This window comes from Indicator indicator, chromosome 36 (genome assembly GCF_027791375.1).
Source record: "Indicator indicator isolate 239-I01 chromosome 36, UM_Iind_1.1, whole genome shotgun sequence".
Classification (NCBI taxonomy): Eukaryota; Metazoa; Chordata; class Aves; order Piciformes; family Indicatoridae; genus Indicator; species Indicator indicator.
Genome location: NC_072045.1, coordinates 2,603,089 through 2,611,805, shown reverse-complemented (window position 1 = coordinate 2,611,805; position 8,717 = coordinate 2,603,089).

Sequence of the window (8,717 nt, the reverse complement as noted above, 5' to 3'; positions counted from 1 at the left end):
TTCCTCCCATCTTCAGAAAAAACAAAACAAAACCAAAAACCCCGAAAAAGGGAGAAACCTTTTCCTTTCTGTGGCTTTTTTAATTGATAAACAAATCAGAGCCGGGGAGGTGGCAGCAGGGATGGAGATGTCCCAAACAACCCAGCCTAGATTTGGCTGCTCCCGGGGTGACCCCAGGGGTTTCTCCCCCCTCCTCCCCCTCCCCTTCCCCGATGCCCACCTCAGCTCCCTGCTGCTCCTTATTCCTTGGAGCCCTCACCAGCCATTTCTGCTACTTCTGTGCATAATAATAAAAAAAAAAATCTAACTCCAAGTGATGGCTGCACCAGTGGGAGCTGGGGAGGGGGGGGAAGGATAAAATTGGGGGTGGGGGGAAAATAGGGGGGAGGATGGAGAGAGAGCTTAAAAATTACAGTGGGAATTAGCAGAGCCTGAGCTGTTGTTTGTGCTGCCCATTAGCATCTGCCTAGTTATCTGTCACCAGCTCCTCGTGGCATCCATCCATCCATCTGGATCCTTGTCAGTCTGTCTGCCTGTCCAATTATCCATCAGCATGGCACAGAGCCCCCCCACATCCCCCCTCCCCCCCAGGCAGCAGACATGGGACCACCTCAGCTGCCCCTCACCCACGGGTGGAGGCTTTCAGAGGCAGCGCTGAGCAAACGCTGCAGGGCTTGACGCAGCAACGTGCCCTGGGGGCAGGGAAAGGGATGGAAGGATGAGGGATTGAGGGATGTTGGGATGTAGGGGTGTAGCAATGTAGGGATGTAGGGGTGCAGGGATGTAGGGGTGCAGGGATGTAGGGGTGTGGGATGAGCGATGTAGGGGTGCAGGGATGTAGGGATGTAGGGGTGTGGGATGAGCGATGTAGGGATGTAGGGATGAAGGGGTGTAGGGATGTAGGGGTGTGGGATGAGCGATGTAGGGGTGCAGGGATGTAGGGATGTAGGGGTGTGGGATGAGCGATGTAGGGATGTAGGGGTGTCAGATGAGGGATGCAGCATGAGGGCTGTGGGGATGTAGGATGCAGGATGTAGGGATATAGAATGAGAGTTGTGGGATTGCAGGATGTAGGGATGTGGAATGAGAGTTGTGGGATGCAGGATGAGGGATGTAGGATGAGGGCTGTGTCCAGTGGTGAAGTGGGAAAACCAGGGTGGAGCAGGGAAGTGCCCATTTTGGTTGGAAAAGCCTTCTAAGGTCATCAGCCCAGCACCAGCATGGCCACTAAACTATGGCCCCAAGTGCCATGGCCACACTGTTCTTGAACTGCTCCAGGGATGGGGACTCCAGCACCTCCTGGGCAACAAAGCCAGGTCATGCCATGCCATGCCACTTCATGCCATCCCATGCCCCGCCATGCCATGCCACGCCATGCCACGTGCAGCTCTGGTGCCGCCAGCTCTTTGTGCCCACGCCATCACGTGGGGTTTCTTTGTTCCCAGCTGTGGGCAGGTTCCCCCCTCCCTGCCTGCCCACAGCCCTGGCTCCGAGCAGCCGCCAAGGAGCAAATCAGCAGCGTTTGCATATTCAGAGCAGGTGGGGGCCCATATGCCCAGGATGCACCAGACAAAATTAGCCACCACAATCATAATCAAGTTGCCGTTGTGCTGGGGGGGCAGGGCCTGGCAGCAGAGCCTGGTTGGTAATTATGGAGCTCAGCATGTGCACGGCGGCTGGGCCACAATTATGCCGAGCTCAGCACACAGCCACCCTCTGGCGCCCACCCACCCGCGGGGAGCAGCTCCCAGCCTCAGCTCCTCCACCCTGGGGGCGCCCACCCGCCCGCGGGGAGCAGCTCCCAGCCTCAGCTCCTCCACCCTGGGGAAGGGAGGGTGAGGCTGGTGAGGAGCTGTGGCCTCATCCTGTCCTGCTGGCTTCGGCTCTTTGCAAGGTGGTTCGTGGCTTGGTGGCATCGTTGTTGGGTATCGCGCAGTGCCCCAGCTGCTTCCCTGCACCTTCCTCCTGCAGCTAGGCTGCAGGGAAATTCCCATCTCCCCCCTGGACTAAAGCCAGGGTGTCCGAGGCATCTCCAGAAACCATCCTCACACTTCTGATGATCCCATCAGCACCTGGCTGCTCTTGTCCTGCATGGAGAGCAACACAAAAGCTTTGATGGATTCCTGGATTCCCAGAATGGGTTGGGTTGGAAGGGGACTTAAAGGTCATCCAGTGCCGACCCCGGCCATGGGCAGGGACACCTCCCACCAGCCCAGGTTGCTCAAGGCCTCATCCAGCCTGGCCTTAAACACCTCCAGGCAGGGGACATCCACAGCCTCCCTGGGCAACCTGTGCCAATGTCTCCCCACCCTCACTGCCAAGAATTTCTTCCCAATCTCCAATCTCAGTCTCCCCTCCTCAAGTTTCAATCCATTCCTTCTCATGCTATCACTACATGGAGCTCTGGTGCTCCAGCTTCCCCCAAATCTATTTCTATTTTCCTCCCAGGACCTTCCCTTTCCCATCCTCCTCCACTCACCAGGCTCTGCTATCTCCTCCGCGTCCGCCGCGGGGCTGGGAAGGGAGGCGGTGGCAGGAGCTGACACTCCAGATCCATCTCCAGCCACCAGTGCTCAAAGGCTGGTGTCAGGCAGCATTTCCCTGAAGGAGCCCTGGGGAAGAAATGGGAATAGGAATGGGAATGGGAATGAGAATGGGAATGGGAATGAACTGCATGATGCGGCACAGCCAGGGGCAGCCCCCGCGCCGTAGCGTAGGGAAGCGCTGGCGGCTCCGGGCTGTGCAGGCAGAGCCGGCATCCAGCATCAGCAGGATGCTCCGTGGCACCTTCTGACCCAGACCCAGTGCAGGAGGAGGAAAAGAAAACGGTTCTCTCTTTTAAATAGGCTGGGAGCTGCCCCAGTTCAATCCAGAGTGGTGCTGAGGGATGCTCCTGTTTCCCCAGGCTGTCCCAGTGCAGTGGGAACAGGGGGACCAAGGTTGTTCCCCTATGGATCAGCTATAAAGGAGTTCGGCATCCCTCCTCCTCCTCCCCCTCTGTCCTGTGCTGTGTTTGTGGCTCAGGATGCTCAATTTCCCCACCCAGCTCCAGGGAAAATGCAGCTTTGGGGTGGAACAACCCCAAAGGAGGATTTTCCAGGCAGGAATGTTTGTGGACATGCCCAGAATCCCGGCACCGTCCTGCCTGTCACTTCCCAGCTCAGTCAGCAGAAAGAAGCACCCAGCCTGCACCTGTGGGTACTGGAGGGCTGCTCCACTCCCTGCTGGATTCAGCCAGGAGCTGGCTTGCTCCAAGCTGGAGGATTTTTCAGCAGATGAGGGCAGCTTTACTGGATCCCCTCTGGACTGGCTTTCCCTCCATGAAGCAGGGCAGGACAAGAGTGGTTCCCCATCACTCAGTGTCTGATCCACATCCAGAGGCTCTCACCCCTATCCATGTGAGAATAGTGGTGTCAGCATCCAACTCCTCTGAGCAGTTTCTATGCCGCTGGAGCATCTGGAGACAACCAAAGCAGTCCATATTTGTCCATATTGGTCCATATTGGTCCAATTCCCCACCCAAAGAGTCCCTCTGCTTCACTCCAGGCTTGGGTACAGTTCAAAGAGCTCTGCAGGGACAGGGATCCATGGCTGGTCCCTTCCTGCCCCAGCTCACCCCTCAGGGAGAAGTTGTCCCTCATCAGGATCTTCCAGATCCCAGCACCCCGGGGTCATTTCTGTGCCCTGACATCACCAGTCCTCCTCTTTCTTTCCCAGATGTGAAGGTTTCCTTGCTCCATCCCTTCCTGAAGCAGCAGCTTTGCTTAAATCCTCTGCTTTGGGGCCTGGGATGCTGAGGGAGCTTCCAGGGTCTTTGATGGGCTCAGAGCAGACCCCAAACCCCTCCGTGGGCAGGGTACTAGCATCTAAAATATCCTTTGCTGGAGCTCTGGAAAAGAGCTTTTGGTTGTTTTAATTGATGGAGGATTTGGACAAAGAGCAAAACCCCAGTGCTCTGAATCAGCAGCTGCTTTGTACCACCTTTTCCAGCTCCTCAAAGCTGGTTTGGGAGCAGAGTAGCTTGGGAAGATCTGGGAAAAGCAGGAAGGTTTCCCTACCTGTTTGCTTTAAAATGTTTGGGATTTATAAGGGAAAAAGCCAAAGCTTGAGGGCTCTGAGTAGGACCCAGACTCAGGCTGGTTTGGGAAGAGAGCAGCTTTGGGATCTGGATTTGGGAAAAGAGAGAAAATTCCCCCACTTGTTTGTTTCTTTTAAGGTTTTTTGAAAGGGAAAACCTCCAAAGCTTGAGGGCTGCGGGCAGGACGCAGCCCGGGGCCGGAGGTGTTCCCCATTCACACCACCCTGCAAGGGGCAGGATCCGGCGCTCGGCGCCCGACGGGGCTGGGGAGCAGCAACAATCCCGACGATAAATCCCCAGATTCCCTGGATCTGCCCGAGCCCGGCTGTTGCTGAGCTGCAGGGAGCAGGGGGGAGAAGGTGACTGCCGACTCCATAAATATTATTGGGGGCGACGGAGCCGCGCGGGGCCGGCGGGCGCAGACAAAGCTCCCATTGAGCTGCGGCGGAGGCGAGACGGCCCAGCTGCCGCGGGGAGCCGGGACGGGGGTCAAGGTCAGAGGTGGCCCTGCCTGTATTATTTCCCGCCCCCCCCCCCCCCCCCGCCACCCCTCCTCACCCAGCCCCTCTCCCCATGCCCATAAAATTAATAAAGTTCAGTGGGTGTCCCCCGACGGGAGGAGTGCCCAGGGAGGGTGCCAGGAGGAGAAGGTGATCGTGGTGGTGGCAACCACTTTGGTGTTGCTGAAGGGGAAACTGAGGCAGTAAGGGAGAGCCTAACATTGCACCTGCTGCCAGAGGGCAATGCAGGTGTCTGTAATCCCTTGGGATGAAGATGCTAACATGGCACAGAAGCCCTGCATGGAGGGGTGGGAAGGGACCTCTGGAGATCATCCAGCAGGGCACCCACAGCAGCTTGCCCAGGAGCACAGTGGCCAGGGGGGGTTGGAAGCTCTCCACACAAGGAGACTCCACAAACTCTCTGGGCAGCCTGCTCCAGACCTCCAGCAGCCTCACAACAGAGAAGTTTCTCCTCCTCTTCAGAGGGAACCTCTTGGGTTCCAGTTTGTGCCCAGTGCCTCTTGTCCTGTCACTGGGCACCACTGACAAGAGTCTAGAGCCATCCTCCTGCCCCTCACCTTTTAGCTCCTGCTGAGCATTGCTCAGCTCCCCTCTGGGGCTGCTCTTCTCCAGGCTCTCAGTCTTTGAGCTGCTCCAGGCCCCTCAGCAGCTTTGCAGCCTGCCCTGGACTCCCTCCAGCAGTTCGCTGTCTCTTGAGCTGGGAAGCCCAGAGCTGGACCCAAATCTCCAGATGTGACCTCTCTGCAGCAGACCAGAGTGGAAGGAGAACCTCCCTTGACCTGCTGGCCACAGGTGACCTGCCTGGCTCTGTGCTGGAGCAGACCCAGGGAGCCTATGCCCACCCCAACCCACCCTGCCCTGTGCCAAATCCTCACTGTGCCATGACTTTCTCCATATAGATGGAGAGCTTTCAGCTGCTTGTGGCAACTGCTGCCAGGACAGCCCCCTCCCAGCCCCAGGGCTGGGGGTTCAATCCTGCTGCCACAGAAACTTAGATTTTCAGCCTATGTTACTCCCTTTTAGCAATCCCTTAGCAACGCTGTTTCCATGGCAAAGAGCAGGAACCTCCATCCTGATGCTGAGCTTAAATCCTTCATTCAGCTCCTTTTAATTGGGTGCTGCCCTCATGGACCAGGCCCTCAGCACCCATGGGGCTGTCCACCCTGGGATGGACCCTGGGTGCCTGTTCTGGGTTGCAGGCTGGGGACTGTAGGCTTTTCCTTGCTTCTCCACATCTCCAAGCCCCTCCATGAACTCACACAGACAATGTGCAGGGCCCTGGGGCAGAGCTGGGTGCTTCTGGGTGCTGCAGCACCAAACCTAATGAGGAGCGGGTTCCTGAGCCCATGGTGGGGGCAGTGCGTGGAGGGAGCTGCCCTGCTGCAGCCTGGCTGCACCAGAGGGGCTGTGAGTCACTTCAGAATTGGGATTCCTGCAGAAAATCCAAAGGGAAAGAGCTTTTGGGTTTAGATTTCAAAACATCTCAGTGATCTTCTGAGAGCTAGAGGCAGCAGTGGTTTGTTGATGGGTGAGGGAGACCCAGCAAGGGATTTAATTCTGCTGTCTCCACTTGGAGACAATGGCAGGATCCTGGGACAGACCTTCCATGGGAACATTCCCTCCAGGAATCACCCAAGGTTCCCATTTTCCACCCCAGAGCCCCAGATGAGCATTTCTGTGGGTGCAAGCCCCCTGGCAGATGTGACCTGGGTGGGTTTGCCCTACTCCACCTGCCCAGGAGCAGGAGGGAATCTCCTTCCTGCCACACTTTCATTTTGCTGCAGTGCTAACGAATTCTTGCAGCAGTTTGTGCCCTGAAGGAGCCTTAAAACCTCCCAAATTTGACAGCTCTGCTTGTTTCCAAGTGTTCACCAGCCCTGATTTATTTACTGCTGTTGTTTGAATTCATCTTTGAACCCCAAACCCCAAGCAGCATTGGAAAAAAACCCAACCCTGTATCTGTCATTTTGATGCTCTTGAGCTCACTTGATGGGGGGGGGTTGCAAATTCTCCCCACTCAAAGGGTTCCCCCCTGTGCAGGGGCTCCTGGGAAAGGCTGGAAAACCTCATGGCATTATCAGCTCCTGGGATTTCCAAGCCTCCAGACCATGTGGCTGCTCCAGGAGTGTTTTTCCCAGTCCTCAGTATCCCTCTGTGGGGGAGGCTGTGGGTGAGCAGAGCTGAGGGGGACCCGTGGGCTGAATGATTCCATGGTGTGGGAATGTTTGGCAGCAGGATTGCTGGTGCCATCCCCATGCCCCCCCTCTCTGTGCCATCAGTGTTGATGGGGAAGCTCCTGCCATGTCCCTCCTCCTCATCCCAATCCCACCACGGTTTTGTGCCTGGGGAGCACCAAAAAGCAAACTGCAGACCTGTGGTGCAGAAAGACCCAGGCCAGGTGTCCAGAGGGCAAACCCTATCCTGGGACATGGCCAGGACCAGGCTCGTGGTGCTGGGGGCCATCCAAAGACTTCCACTTGTGACAAATCCCACGGATTTCCCAGCCCACATCTCTGTCTCTGAGGGTATTTCAAGGACCCAACATCACCTCTAGGCTCCCTGTAGCTCTGTTTGGAAAGTGGAGAGATCTGGGGGGCTCTGGATGATTTGTGCTTGAGGATTTCCCCTACTCAGGACCAACATCTCTGGCACTGAGCACCCACTGGGTCAGGCACATCTGTGGAGGAGGATGGGCTCCAAACCTTCCTGAATCTGGAACTGAAGGGATGAAGAGGAGAGAAAGGTGCCCCCCCCAGCCCCCTCCTCCCTCCAGCTCCCCCAAAACAGGCTCAGCTTTTCCCATGCACAGACACTGCTGGAGAAGGGGAAATTAATCCCTATGGAAATTTATTTAAATGAATTCCCTGCCTGGACACTCAAGCTGTTCCCAGCCTGGTGAGGGCAGGGCAGCTGGAGGAGGAGGAGACAGTGCAGACCCCCCTTGGGCACCCCAATTCCCCCTGCTGCAGACACATCTCATGGGGGTTATTCCCATCACAAAAGGTGCTGAGCCCACAAATTTTCCCAAGGCTCCTGGGGAGTCACTCCTGGTTTAGTCCCAGATTGGAGCAGGGTTTCCTGCCCAACTCCCCCTGGGTTATCAGTGAAATTCACCCTGTGTGTGGCAGGGATCCAGCCCTTCCCCTCCTCCTTGCTCTGGAAGAGCTGCAGAGATCCTTACCCCAGCCCTGGTTATCCCTGTGCCAAGCACTGCTCGTCTTGAGTGGTCTCACCCCATGAGATAAGGGAGGGTGGGGGCAGGCAGGGCCCCCTTGGCTGCAGAGAAAGCACCACAGTGAACCCCCAAGCTCCTGGGAAGGGTGGGCAGCCCCCATTTGTGCCCCTGCTCCCAGAAGGAAGCAAGGCAGCTGGCTGCAGAGAGGGGGATCTGGGGCATCTGCAGCCCCTGGACAAGGCTCCTTTGAGCTGGGACACAGATGGAGCATTGTCAGTGCCCGAGAGGGGACCTGGGGAGAGCCTTTGACGTGGGATTGTGGTGGGAAAGGCTGGGTCTGCAGGGGACCCTCCCTCAGTGAGCATCCTCTCTGTGTCCCAGCAGCTTTGCAGCATCCCAGAGGAAGAGAATCATGGAATTATGGAATTGTTTTGGTTGGGAAAGATCAGATGGAGTTTGGGTTGGACATGAGGAACAATTGCTGCCCCCAAAGGGTTGTCCAGGCCTGGCCCAGGCTGGTGGTGGAGTCCTAATCCCTGGGAGGGTTTCAGAGCTGTGGAGATGTGGTGCTGAGGGCTGTGGTTTGGTGCTGCCTTGGCAGTGCTGGGTTGAGAGCTGGACTCAGTGATCTTAAAGGTCATAGCACCATGGAATCATCCGGGATGGAAAAGACCTGCTGCAGGCTAACACTGTGTGTGTCCATCCACAGACATCACCAGAGGCTCATCAGGGCTCTGCTGACTGCACCCCACAGCTGGGGCATCAAGACCCCCCCCCAGAGAGACCAGCAGCAAGGACAGGAGTGAGGAGCTGCCATCGTGTCCAGCTCTCACCAGGCTGAGGCTGGCCTCACAGCAGTTCCTTGTGTTGTCAGGTGAGATGGGCAGACACCGAGGGGTGCCCAAGGAAGGCTGGAGAGGAGCCAAGCCTCAGGCTGAAGCAT